At 36.9% G+C, this 12500-nt stretch overlaps 1 protein-coding gene across 1 annotated transcript in view; it reads left to right on the top strand.

Moving 5' to 3' along the window:
• Window positions 1–12500, top strand: part of LOC124952219 — a 143449-nt gene that overhangs the window by 43791 nt on the left and 87158 nt on the right. The window contains exon 4 of the mRNA XM_047501762.1: window positions 2987–3046. The gene's annotated coding sequence lies outside the window, so the exon portion shown is untranslated. The remainder of the gene's footprint in view (window positions 1–2986; window positions 3047–12500) is intronic.

The following is a 12500-nucleotide window of genomic DNA, read 5'->3' as shown; positions in this document are numbered from 1 at the left end:
GATAAGAAGACGGTTGTTTCACGCGGCAACGATTTCGAACGTTCCCTCGTGTCGGCCTCGGTAGATTAGAAACGACGTTCTCGACTTGACTTGATCTCGATTAAAACGCCACTATCTCTTTCTCTTTTAGAGCCAAGTTGCTCTTGCCAATCTTATCTTTGCCGTTTTGCTATATCGATTTTATCGAAATTATTTTGCATCGTACACCGTCCTGTGAGGCGGAGTCATCGAGTTCCTCCCTTTCTCCCTCCCTCCCGCCTTTCCTTCCTTCCTTTATTCTTTTTAAAAAAATATCTCAAAATCAATTCGATCCGATTAGATTCGTTCGTGCATATCCTTTTAATTCATTCTTATTCCGTTTATATGCGTATAAGGAAAGAAAGAAGGATAATGTTCGTGATTACGAAAGAAGAAAATGATAAACGTCGAAAGTGTTCCTCAAAGATAATCGTTGTGTTATATTAATTTTTATAATCGATTTGAAAGAATTCGAGAGAGAGAGAGAGAGAGAGAGAGAGAGAGAGAGAGAGAGAGAGAGAACGATATAAAACAATGAGGCATAGATGAGATAAAGTATACATTGGTAATAATGTAGGAGCAAGAAAAAACATAAAGATACATTCTAGAGAGAGAGAGAAAGAGAGAGAGTAATGTGTCATGTCTAGTGAAAAGGGATCTCTACCCGCGGCAGAAGGGTTCATTAACGGCCGATAAAAATCTCAAATCCATGAGAGCGAACGCCCGCAGCGTATTCGATTAAAATTTACTTTAGCAGCTCATTAAATCCGGCATTAATCTCAACTATGGTATACGTATAAAATGCTTGTATTCCATTCTGCACGTATATCATAATCGTAATGGCGAGATATACAAGAGAAAGGGAGAGAGAGAGAGAGAGAGAGAGAAAGGATAAGAGAGATAAATAGAGAAAGAGAGAGAGAGAGAGAGAGAGAGAGAGAGAGAGAGAGATAGATAGAGAATAATACATAATCTTTTCTTTCTTCTTTCTGGCGTCCTCGACTTTTCATTAGCATATAAATAATACACGAAGCAAGGATAGAAAGCAAGAGAGGAAAGAGAGAGTGAGAGAGAGAGAGAGAGAGAGAGAGAGAGAGAGAGAGAGAGAGAGAGAAGACAGGAGCGCGTTTTTCGTAGCTCGCGGTTAAAGGGGCAGGAAAGAAAAGAAGACTCGCCTAAAACAGTAGTAGTGACCCCCGGGGCTGTGCGCAGGTACAAACAAGAAGTCCCTTCTGACGTCAGCGGCAGGTGCAAGCGATCTTTCGTCCTTCTCTCTTTATCTCTCTTTCTTACGTACATATATACACGCATCGTTCCTTTTTCTCTTCCGCCTCGTCCCTCATTCCCTACTTCTCCTCCTCTTCCTCCTCCTTATCCCTTTCTTTTTTCTTTTACTCTCCTCCGCCTCTTCTTCTTCTTCTTCTTCTTCTTCTTCATCTTCTTCTTCTTCTCGTCGTCGTTCCACTCTCGCGAGACACGTAATCGCCGCGATTTCAAGATCGACTTGATCGAGATACGTACAACGCTTATCCCTTCTCTCCTCTCCTCTCCTCTCCTCTCCTCTCCTCTCCTCTCCTCTCCACTTCTCAACTCTTTTCTTCTCTTCTCTTCTCTTTGTTATTTTTCTTTTTTTTTTTGTTTTGTTTTGTTTTGTTTTCTTTTCTTTTTCCTTTACGATCCCTTCTTTACACCGTGAATCACGTTCCCGTGTTCTTCGGTTACTTTTAAGTATACGTGCGATATCACGTGCGATATCGGTACTCGTTTTATCAATGCCTTAGGGTGAACACCACAGAGTCCTCCTTCTATCGTGTTAATCGCATCAGCCTTCTTCTCGATCGAATTTTCTATGAGGTACCACTTTCGAAAAAATATCCATATCGTCCGATCATTTTTCTTTTTTATTTTTTTTTTTTTTTTTCCTTTTATATATGTAGATATACGTGTATGTGTGTATGTGTGTGTGTAACATAATCGAGATATCGCGCTTCAAGTATTATACATTCGTATGTTCCTTCAAGAATTCAATGCTCCAGCGAGTGATTGGTGTATGTATATATATATATATATATATATGTATATGTATATATAAGAAAAAAAGAAACAAACAACGAGCAAACTAAAAAACAAAGAAAAAGAAGACGAAGGACAAGGGTGAAAAAAAAGAGCAAGAAGATACATAGACTATGGACTACCGTATTAGTTTTCTTTTTTTATTATTTCTCGCTTGGACGGTGCTGGTAATCGTTTTCGGCAGGTAGACGAGCAGATAGAGATCTTCATAATTGGAATTTTATCTCTTCTTTTCTCTCTCTCTCTTTCTCTCTCTCTTTTTTCTTTTTTAATATCCATTCGAAGTGGGGCGGAGAAGGGGGATAAGCTACGTCTCTCGTCGCGATATATCCCACAACGGGATGAATTTATAGTAGGACTATTACCATCTCTCTCTCTCTTGTTTTTGGTATTAGAGATTTTTCTCTTTCTTTTTCTTTCATTTTTTTTTTATAAGAGTATCCAGTCGTTCTATCCCTCTCTCTCTCTCTCTCTCTCTCTCTCTCTCTCTCTCTCTCTCTGTCTCTCGTCGATACCGCATTTCGGTTATTAGGGCGGTACCATGCGTAATCGGGTAGAATTATTTCTCCTCCTCGAAAGGGTGAACGAAGAACGAACTGAAGTTTTAAAAGAGAAACGATCTCTCGATCATTCCTTCTCTTCTGCTTTTTCTTTTTATTGTTTTTTGTTTGTTCTTTTTTTCTTTTTTTCTTTTTTTTTTCTTTTTTTTTTTTTAAGTTCCACCATGAATTGCGTGAAAAGAACGATTAGAAGTAAAAAAAGAGAAAAAAGAAAAACAAATTGGGATTAATATTTGATGACTATGATAATGGCATAGATAATAATGATTCAATAATGATCGTCGAATATGATATTTATGATTTTATTAATTTCTATCTTTGTTTATATTTTTCAGATAAGGAGTCATCGAAAATTTAATGATAGCAACGAACACGATCGGGTGAAAAGTGTTTAGGTGAGTTTTAGAAAAGAATTCGTTGAAGTTTTCGATCTGTTTTTTGTCCTCTTTCTCTCTTTTTTTCTTTTCCCCTTCTCCCGCTGTCCTTTCTCTCTCTCTCTCTCTCTCTCTCTCTCTCTCTCTCTCTCATTCCCGTTTAGTCCTACACCCTTCGTGGTGGTGTCCATCGCTGATAAATCCTTTATACACGCTTTTACCGTCGCTTGTCCATCGTCAGAAAGTACGTGGAATCCTTTGTCCATTCGAGTCGGTCCCGTAGAAATTTTTCGATGGTACAATAAAAAGGGCCGCCTATAGATCCTCATCCCTTATGGACCCTTTCCATCCTTTCAAACGTCCGAGCCGAGCGATGCGTACGAAACGGCAAAACGAAAGAAAGAGAGAGAGGAACGACGAGATGATTGTGACGAAGGAGGGAGAGAGAGAGAAAGAGAAAAGAAACCAAAAAAAAAAGAAAAAAGAAAGGGGGATGCAATATTATTCAAAATCACGAAAATCTCCGATGGAATTTCCTTATTTTCTTCGGGTATTCAGGAACGTAGATGCATATCTTATACGGTTCAATGGGGTAGCACCGTACGGGGTAAGAACACCCTATTTTTGACGGGATATTCAGGTAGAAAAGGGTCAAACGAAGCTTGTTCCATACAAAAGGTAGTGGGTGAATTTCTTCTGATGGATGTGTCAAGCTGTGCACGTGTGTCCGTCCGTTCGTTCTTTACGATGTATGTATGAGCCCGTTGAACGTAATCGCCGAGAGAAAAAAAAAATATATATATATATATATATATATATATATATAAAAGGTAGGTTGGATTGAGTGAAGAGAAGTGAGCAGGAGGGAACGGTCGGCAGGAGTGCGAGGGAGGGAGAGTAGGAAGGAAGGGTGGTAGCGGCTGGTTAGGGAATAAGACAAATTTTCGATCGGAGTAGAGCGAATCGAGAAGGATCAAAGAAACATCAAGGGTTGTGTTCCTTCTCTCCTTTCGAAAGAGACCTGCCGAATGATCTCGACGAGTATTAAGTTCTTCCAGAAAATAATATTTTTCGCAGCTGCTCTTCCACATACATATTTTTTTTTTTTTTCTTCTTCTGGAAAACCAGCTGCTTCGTTCTCTATCTCTCTCTCTCTCTTTCTCTCTCTCCCTTTTTTTCCTCTCTCCATCGATTTTGATTTTTTATATCGTATGAGGAGTCTCGTAACGAGTAATACTTTAAGTAACGGGCTCGGTTACTCTAACACTTGTCGTGTTGTCGGATAACGTTTCCGAATCGATCGACTCTAGGATTTCTAGTATTGTTCACTGGCTCAACCCTTTCACAGGTGAATCCCTTCAACGATAAAGGGAAATCCTTTTCCTTGTCCTATTGTGATCATGCTTCCGTTAACCCTTTCGCATGGATAGGACACAGATACGGATAAAAGGGTTGGGATTCTGGGTCAGGAGAACGAACATTTGCCTTTGAATTGGGATGATCAAGTTTCGGACGAAACTGTTTTTAAAATTCCTTTCCTTTTTTCTTCTTCTTCTTCTTCTTCTTCTTCTTCTTCTTCTCTTTTCTCCTTCTTCTCGATCGCAACTTTTAAACGTTCCTTAATAAATTTATATACATATATATATATATATATATTTTGGTTTTTTTTTTCTTTTTTAAATCTTTCGGGACAAAATATTATTTATTAATATTACTTATTTCTTTTTTGCCCTGTACTTTTCTTTCTTTTTTTTTTTTTTTTTTTTTTTTTTTTTTATATATATTCTTAAGAAGATAGAACGAGGTTGGAAAGTCAATTCTCCCAAGTCGATTTCACGGGGGTTCCGAAGTGAAAAAAAAAAAAAAAAGATAAAGAAAAAAACACACAAAAAAAAAAAAAGAAAGAAAAAGAAAAGGGAAGAGAAGAAAAGAAAAAGAAAAAAAGGAAAATGGTAGGAGAAGCGATCCAGCTCGCGTGCAAGTTCGAACACGTTTCTCGAATTTCCTTTTTACGTGAAAAATAGGGTGGAGGAGGAAGAGGAGAATTCTTCGTTGCCTTTGATATGGAGGATTACGCAAACATACGGGCACGCACGAAGCAAAAGTGTCTTCCTTCTTTCTTTTTTTTTCTTTTTTTTTTTTTTTTTTTTTTTTTTCTTTCTTTCGATGCTTTTCCTCGTCGCGACCTGTTCGTGCTCGTTCGTACAGGTTCGAACCTGCAAAACGAGGCCATTCAATTCGTCTCTTCGTATAACTATCTACATATATATACACGCATGCATGTATATATGTACTTATGTGTAAAAGCAAGAACGTGAAAACGTGGGGGTGTCTTCTTGCGAGCGCGTTGAATCCGCAAACTTTTTTTTGGGATCGCATTTGTCGACTCGTCCTAAAGTTTCTCCCGTTTTTCTTACCTCTCTTTCACTCCGTAAGAAAACGAAATGAATCCCATCGTATTCTTGGCCGGATGCAAAGATCTCGGAACCATTCGGGAACTTTGCCTGGTACAATATATTTCAAAGGTAAATTTAACGTGGGTGGATGCACTCATTGGGATCTCTTTCGTGAAAAAAAGATTTAGAAAGAGATCATTCTCTTTCCATCCTTTTTCATTTAGCATCTCTATCTCTATCTCTCTCTCTCTCTCTCTCTTTCTCTTTCTCGATCTGACGATCTCTCGATCTTTTTCGACTAACTCGCTCGACTCATGCGGCGTCACGTATTTCGTTTCAATAGCGAATTTCATCATTTTCAATGCCTCGTAGAACGGGGGAGGAAGAAGAAGAAGAAAAAGAAAACGAGGGTGAATCCTTTTTGGTTTATATAGGTAGATTTGCTTTTTGGTACACCCTCGACGCCTTCTAACATTCTCCGAACGTTAGATCATTTTTAAAGAGATAAATTTGTTTCTTTTTATTGTTTTTTTTTTTTTTTACTTCTAACCCTCTCCAAGCTAATTTTTATTTTACAGATACAATTATTATAATAAATTTAGATTTAATAAATAATAATCCGGTAATTGTACATACGTACATCAACAAATAATAGTTCGTCGTTAGGAAGCGTAATAAGATCAAATGATAAATTAATTTTATTTATGAAAAACTTGATTGAGAAATAGATGTAAAAATAAAAAAAAAAAAAAAAAAAAAAAGGAAAAAGAAGGAAAAGAAACAAAAAAAAAAAAAAAAAAAAAACAAAACAAAAGAAAGGAAAAAAAAGTACCGTGTGAAATCGTAATCGCATGTCGTAATAATATCGACTTTATAAATAAAATATATTTTTAAAATTCGTCGATAATGTTATATAAAAAGTTATCATGTCTATTTAATCGTGGCGAAAAGTTCAAATATCCGTTTATTCCGTCCCCCCCCCCCCCCCCGACCCTGTCGATATGTCGTATTAATTAATGAAAAATAGAGGAATCAATGAATGATTCAGAATTTCGTGGAATTGTTTCGTTCGACGATAACATTACCGTCGGAAAAGAATATAAACATGTAGTATGGATATACATATATACAGAGTTTGAAAGAGAGAAAGAGAAACAGAGAGAGAGAGAGAGAGAGAAAGAGAGAGACAGAGGTACGAAGGACGTTTCTCAAAGGTTAACAAACATATACATGTATATATATGTATACGATAAAGAGAATCTCGAGGACAAGGCTTGTGTGTATCTCAATATCAAATAGTACTTGTTATACAGTTTTCGAGTGCGGACGTAAACTTCGATCTAGAATCTCTTTCGACGTATGTACGTTAGGAATGAGGAACATGTGATCACAGATTTTTCGTAAAACCAGGATAAAATAGAGAATAGTAGTAGTAGTAGTAGTAGTAGTAGTAGTAGTCGAAGAAGAGAGGAGAAGGAGGAGAAGAAAAAAAGAAGAAGACAAGGGGATAAAGAAGGAAGGGGAAAAGGAGAGGGAGTAAAAATCTTTGCCATACGTATTCTCTTTCTCTCTCTCTCTCTCTCTCTCTCTCTCTCTCTCTCTCTCTCTCTCTCTCGTTTAGAAGGCACCATTATGTTCCTAAATAAACAGTTGTGCTGCAGCTATGTAAACATGTCGTGAACTACGTAGAAAAATCTTTTTCTCCCCCGAGTTCGTTTCTGCACGATCGATACGATAGAGGAGATTCGGTTGAAATTTTTAAGATATGAGAGGGGGAGAAAGAAGTAGAGGAAGTAAAAGTAAAAGTGGATTTCGAAAGGTCAAAGGGGAAGGGGAAGGGTGGAAAGAAGAAGAAGAAGAAGAAGAAGAAGAAGAACGGGGGGAAATGGGGGAAAGAAAGAAACTAGCATATATACCGTTCTCTTATTGATGCTCGGAGAAGCGTGAATCTGCCTTTCGAAGCACGGATCCATTCTTAAAGGATTATCGTTATAAATTATACGTTCTCCCCTTCCCCATATCCTTTTTTTTTCTTATTATTATTCTTCTTCTTTTTCTTCTTCTTCTTTCCTTCGACTGTTCTTCCTTTTTCTCTATCTCTTTCTGTCTTTCGCTCGGTCGCTCTTATTCGTTGGATGACCGGTGGCGGCGTCATTGACGGTGACCCAAGAGATTTCTATCGTTGGATTAACGTAGACCGTGTCATCCTGTCTATTCGATTTCCTTCCTTCCTTCCTTCCTTCCGTTCGTCCTTTTCTTTTTTTGTTTTGTCTTTTTTCTTTCTTTTTTTTTTTTTCTTTTTTTTTTTTTTTTTTCTTATTGCCAAAAGAATGGAACGCATTCCTTTTCTTTCACATTATTTCTCTTCTTCGATCCAACGAAATTCATTGTTCACCAAGAGATTCGTTCTTTATTTTTTATCTTCTTATTTTTTGTTTTTTTATTTTTTTTATTTTTTTTTTTGTTTTTTTTTTATTTTTTTTTTTCTCATTTTCTCTAGAACTTCTGCAATGAAGGATTGACGACGCGCAGGATACGAAAGATTTTTATGAACGTATGAATGAAAAATATATATTATCTTGGATTCTTTAGCTCGAATTGATATGTAATCAAATTTTATATATTCGAAAACATTCTTGTATAAGATTATCGTATATACGTATAAGTATCTATAGTATATAAATTTAGTTATAAGTATATATGATATACAATAAAAAATTAATTATAAGTGTTTAAACAATTAACCATTTAAAGAATTTTTGTAGAACATTTTTATATAACATTATATATTTTCTTCCCTTCGATTATCGTCATTCGTGTTATTATCGCATGAATTACGAGATACACTAATAAGAGATTAATTCATAACTCAGGAGCATTGGAAAGGAGCGTTGATAAAAGAGGAAGAAGAGAAAAATTGACTGACGCATTTCATCTATTAAACTTAGTGCATATCAATTTTAGGACGATCGATGAAATAAATAAAAATTATATACGTATATCTAATTACCCTTTGTTTCGATTTATTTGTATCGATCGTTAGATCAAATATCAATTGGTTCTATTTTATTCTAACAATAATAAAATCGTAGAAATGAGGGAGCATTTCATAAAGTGTCGGCCCTACAAAACGCCCGATTTTAGAATGATCATTCTACTTCAATTCAATTTTATTTCTTTCGATACGATAAAATTAACGTCGTTATACATTCGAATTCTTTGCGAATTGTATACGCCCTGACCGCGCCTAAGATTCATTCATTCTTATTGACAATATTGGATAGTAAGAATTACTTTGGTCAAGGAAGAAAAGAAGCCGCGTGAAAAAAAGATGAAGAAGAAGAAGAGAAGGAGGAGGAGGAGGAGGAGGAGGAGGAGGAGGAGGAGGAGGATCGACGTAGATTTACGTGAAGTTTTAAGAGTGGTAACAATGACTTTTCGCAAAGGAAGAATCATCTGCCGACGACGTTTGAAAAGTAAAGACTCGATCTTGGTCCAACTTGGTTTTTACTTTACCGCTTCTACCAGCTTTTTCTTCTCTCTCTCTCTCTCTCTCTCTCTCTCACTCCCTCTCACTCGATGCAAAGACGAAGCAGTTTGATGGGTCTTTCCAGACTCTCGATCCTTTCTCCTCTTGGTGTCCAGGAAGGAAGGGTCCTGTGGGCGGAGCACTCGGCCGAGAAAGGATCTCTCTCGTTCTGCTTATTCGACCACGCTTCACGATTTTTCTCTCGACGATCCTGACCAGCGCGTAGGGATAAGGAACGAGCTTTCAAAGGGGCTGAAATTGAACACGTGCAAGGGTGGTGAGTCAGAGTCTTCAGTTTCGAAGGAGAGACGAGGAAAAAGTGAGAACGAGAGCGAGATAAAGAACAAGAGAGAGAAAGAGAGAATACGACGTGATAGAACACAGAGAGGAGAGGACGAGGGTCCTCCAAGATTTCCGCGCCAGATAGCGATGCCCTTTCAGGGATGCACCTTCGTATTTCTCCTCTTACTCTTCTTCTTTTTCTTTTTTGTCTTCTTTTTCTTCTTCTTCTTCTTCTTCTTCATTTTCTTCTTTTTCTTCAACTAAGTTTACTTACGAAACATTCGCTCGACGTGTGTGTACTTACAGACGGCTTTTGCTTCGAGGTCAAACTTAAGAACCCTTCGAGATTGGTACGATAGCGAACGAGTAGGAGAGAGATAGAGAGAGATAGAGACAGTACATTTTTTATTTGATTTTATTCGATTTTATTTATCCTACGATTACGATTGGAAACATAAATATAATGTTAACATTAACAGTTATTGTTACTTCGCCGATACTTTTTGATTCGTAAAATAACGTCAAAACGATACTCCCATTCGTTGTAGATTTTTTTCGTCGTGGAATGAAAAAAAAAAAAAAAAAAAAAAAAAAAGAAAAAGAAAAGGAAAAAAAATATATCTGATTAGATTAAACGTGTTTAGTTTAGAAGACTTGAATCCGTACCTGAAGAAGAACGGCTCATCATTCATCTCGTCTATCCTTCGAATTCAACTTTTAGAGATACTTCTTTGATTTAACTTTGGGCTTTAGAGAATACCTTCGTTTTGTCTTCTCGTTGCTTTCTTTTTTCTTTTTTCTCTAACCCACCAGTTCCGTATATCTCTATGCTATTAAAGACAGAAAGGGTGAGAGAAAGAGAGAGAGAGAGAGAGAGAGAGAGAGGGAGGGACTGACGCATCCATTAGAACACGTGCATCCATCGCCATAACAAGTGCCCCGTCGACGCAATAAACCTCTGAAGGGTACAAAACAATATATTGTGGTCCCGTCGTGAAAAGAATTTATTTTTTTTCTTTATTACTCTCTATTTTTCTTTCACTTTCTCTTTTCTCTTTTCTCTTTCTCTCTTTCTCTCTTTCTCTTTCTCTTAATCTCTCTCTCTCTCTCTCTCTCTCTCTCTCGTTTTATTTTCATTATAGTTTAATGACTTTTACGGAATTTCCAAAGAGCACCAGTATTCGTTGTCACCATTTTCCCTTTATCTTATTTCATGGACAATTTAACCATTGCCATTATTATTCGTTAGAGACATCGTGGTCATCGTGCAAGATTAAAAGAAAAAAGAAAAAAGGAAAAATAAAACAGAAAAGAAAAAGAAAAAGGGAGAAAAAAGAAAAAGAAAAAGATGGACTCTTATGTATCATTACGTGCATCTTGCGGAGACCTTTAGTAGTAATAATAGTAGTAATACTAATAGTAGTAGTAGAAGTAGTAGTAAAAAGTGATAAAACAAAGGAAAAAAAAAAAAAAAGAAAGAAAGAAAGAAAGAAAGAAGGAAGAAAAAACCCATAGGAAGAGAATGAAGACGCTTTCGTATTATTATAAAACGATTTGGTGAATCCTGTGAAAATAAATTATCCTTCTTCTCGTGTCATCTTCTCTTCTCCCTTTTTTTTTTTTTCTTTTTTTCTTTCCTCTTTGTCTTTGTCTTTGCTTTTTATTTACTTATTTATTTCTATTCCTTTGTTTTCTTTCTTCCTTCAAATTCTTCCATCGTTTTAACAAGAAACGTCATTGATATTTAACGTTTGAATAATAAAATAATCTTATCTTTGGGATTAAAATGAGAAATTTAAAACGAGCGAGCGAGAGAGAGAGAGAGAGAGAGAGGGAGAGAGAGAGAAATTTAAATTTCTTTTAAAATGAATATACGATCGTAAAACATCCGAAAGTATAACAGAGAATCATTTTTCATTGGTGTGAATGAATGAGCAAATTATATTCGTGAATAACGAGACAGTAATGGCAACTCTCTCTTTCTCTCCTGATACGTTCCGCTCCTGTAAACTATGTAATAACAGAGAAATTCAAGAGCTACTCGAATTCGATTCTAGCGTGTTCACGTGTATTAAATGATTATTTTTCGTTAACAACTTTCGTTAACATTTTTCGGTGACAAGGGTAGGCGATATTTCTTTCCTTTTTTTTTTTTTTTTTTTTTTTTTTTTTTTTTTAATTTCGAAAGAATTCTGATATAGATAGGTTATATAGATGAAAGGGGGGGGAGGGGAAGGACGTACACGAATCGTGTTATTCCGTTTTACTCGTAAATTTTCATTTTTACGAGAAGAAGAAGAAGAAAAACGAAGAGAGAGAGAGAGAGAAAGAGAACAGTTGCTCGTAAGGATCATTTTGAACGCGATGGATCGTCATGGGATATTAGCGAGCGGAAAAGAATGGCGTGGGTGTGTGCGGCATCTACGACATAAGGAATAAGAAGTGTGACAAGGAGAAAAGGGATAGAGAGAGATGGGAGCGGCGGCTTGTAAAAGCAGGGAGCTAAAGCATCGAAATCGGCGTATCGTTTGGTCCAAAAGAAAGCACAGAAAGAAAGAAAGAAAGAGAAAAAAAAAACGAGTAGACCGTACGTCAAATCGGTGGAACGGGTGGTCCTATTCTTGGTTTCTTTTTCTCTCTCTCTCTCTCTCTCTCTCTTTCTCCCTTTTCTTTTTCCTCTTTACAATATTTCTCGCGAGTTGCGGCAAACGTATATCGTTGAGGGCGAAAAATCGGCGTGACGAAAGTTCCGTTCTCGTCCGTCCTATTCGAATGCATCGCGGATTTCTCTGAAACGCGATGAGAAACTCCGAAACACCTTGACTTAACTTCAAATCGGACAATGAATTTAGGCTCCAATCTTGCTTTTATTGTGTTACATCGCTCGTAAGAGATGTGAAATATCTTCTCGTGTTACTGTGACGAATGTAGTTTGCTTTTGTATCGTAAAAAAGAGAGAATACGAGTGTGCGTGTATGTGATATGTGTGTATGTGTGTGTGTGTGTGTGTGTGTGTAAGAGAGAAAGAGAGAGAGAGAGAGAGAGAAAGAGAAAGTCTTGTACGAGCGCGACGGAAGCGCGGAAAAGTGGCGCGGAAATTCTGCGGATTAACCGTGTCGAGAACGCGTAGAAAATCATTTCGATCTAGAACCAAAGGCCGAGTAATTCCTTTTTTATTCAGTACATACTTTGGTCTCGTTTTCGTGTTACATTGACTTCGGAGAGATAGCTCGAGTACCGAAGAAAATGACATTCTCGTTTTCAAGAA

The sequence above is a fragment of the Vespa velutina genome, chromosome 10 (assembly GCF_912470025.1).
Source record: "Vespa velutina chromosome 10, iVesVel2.1, whole genome shotgun sequence".
Classification (NCBI taxonomy): domain Eukaryota; kingdom Metazoa; phylum Arthropoda; class Insecta; order Hymenoptera; family Vespidae; genus Vespa; species Vespa velutina.
The sequence above is the reverse complement of the archived record's forward strand: the minus strand, read 5'-3'. Positions and strand labels throughout refer to the sequence as shown.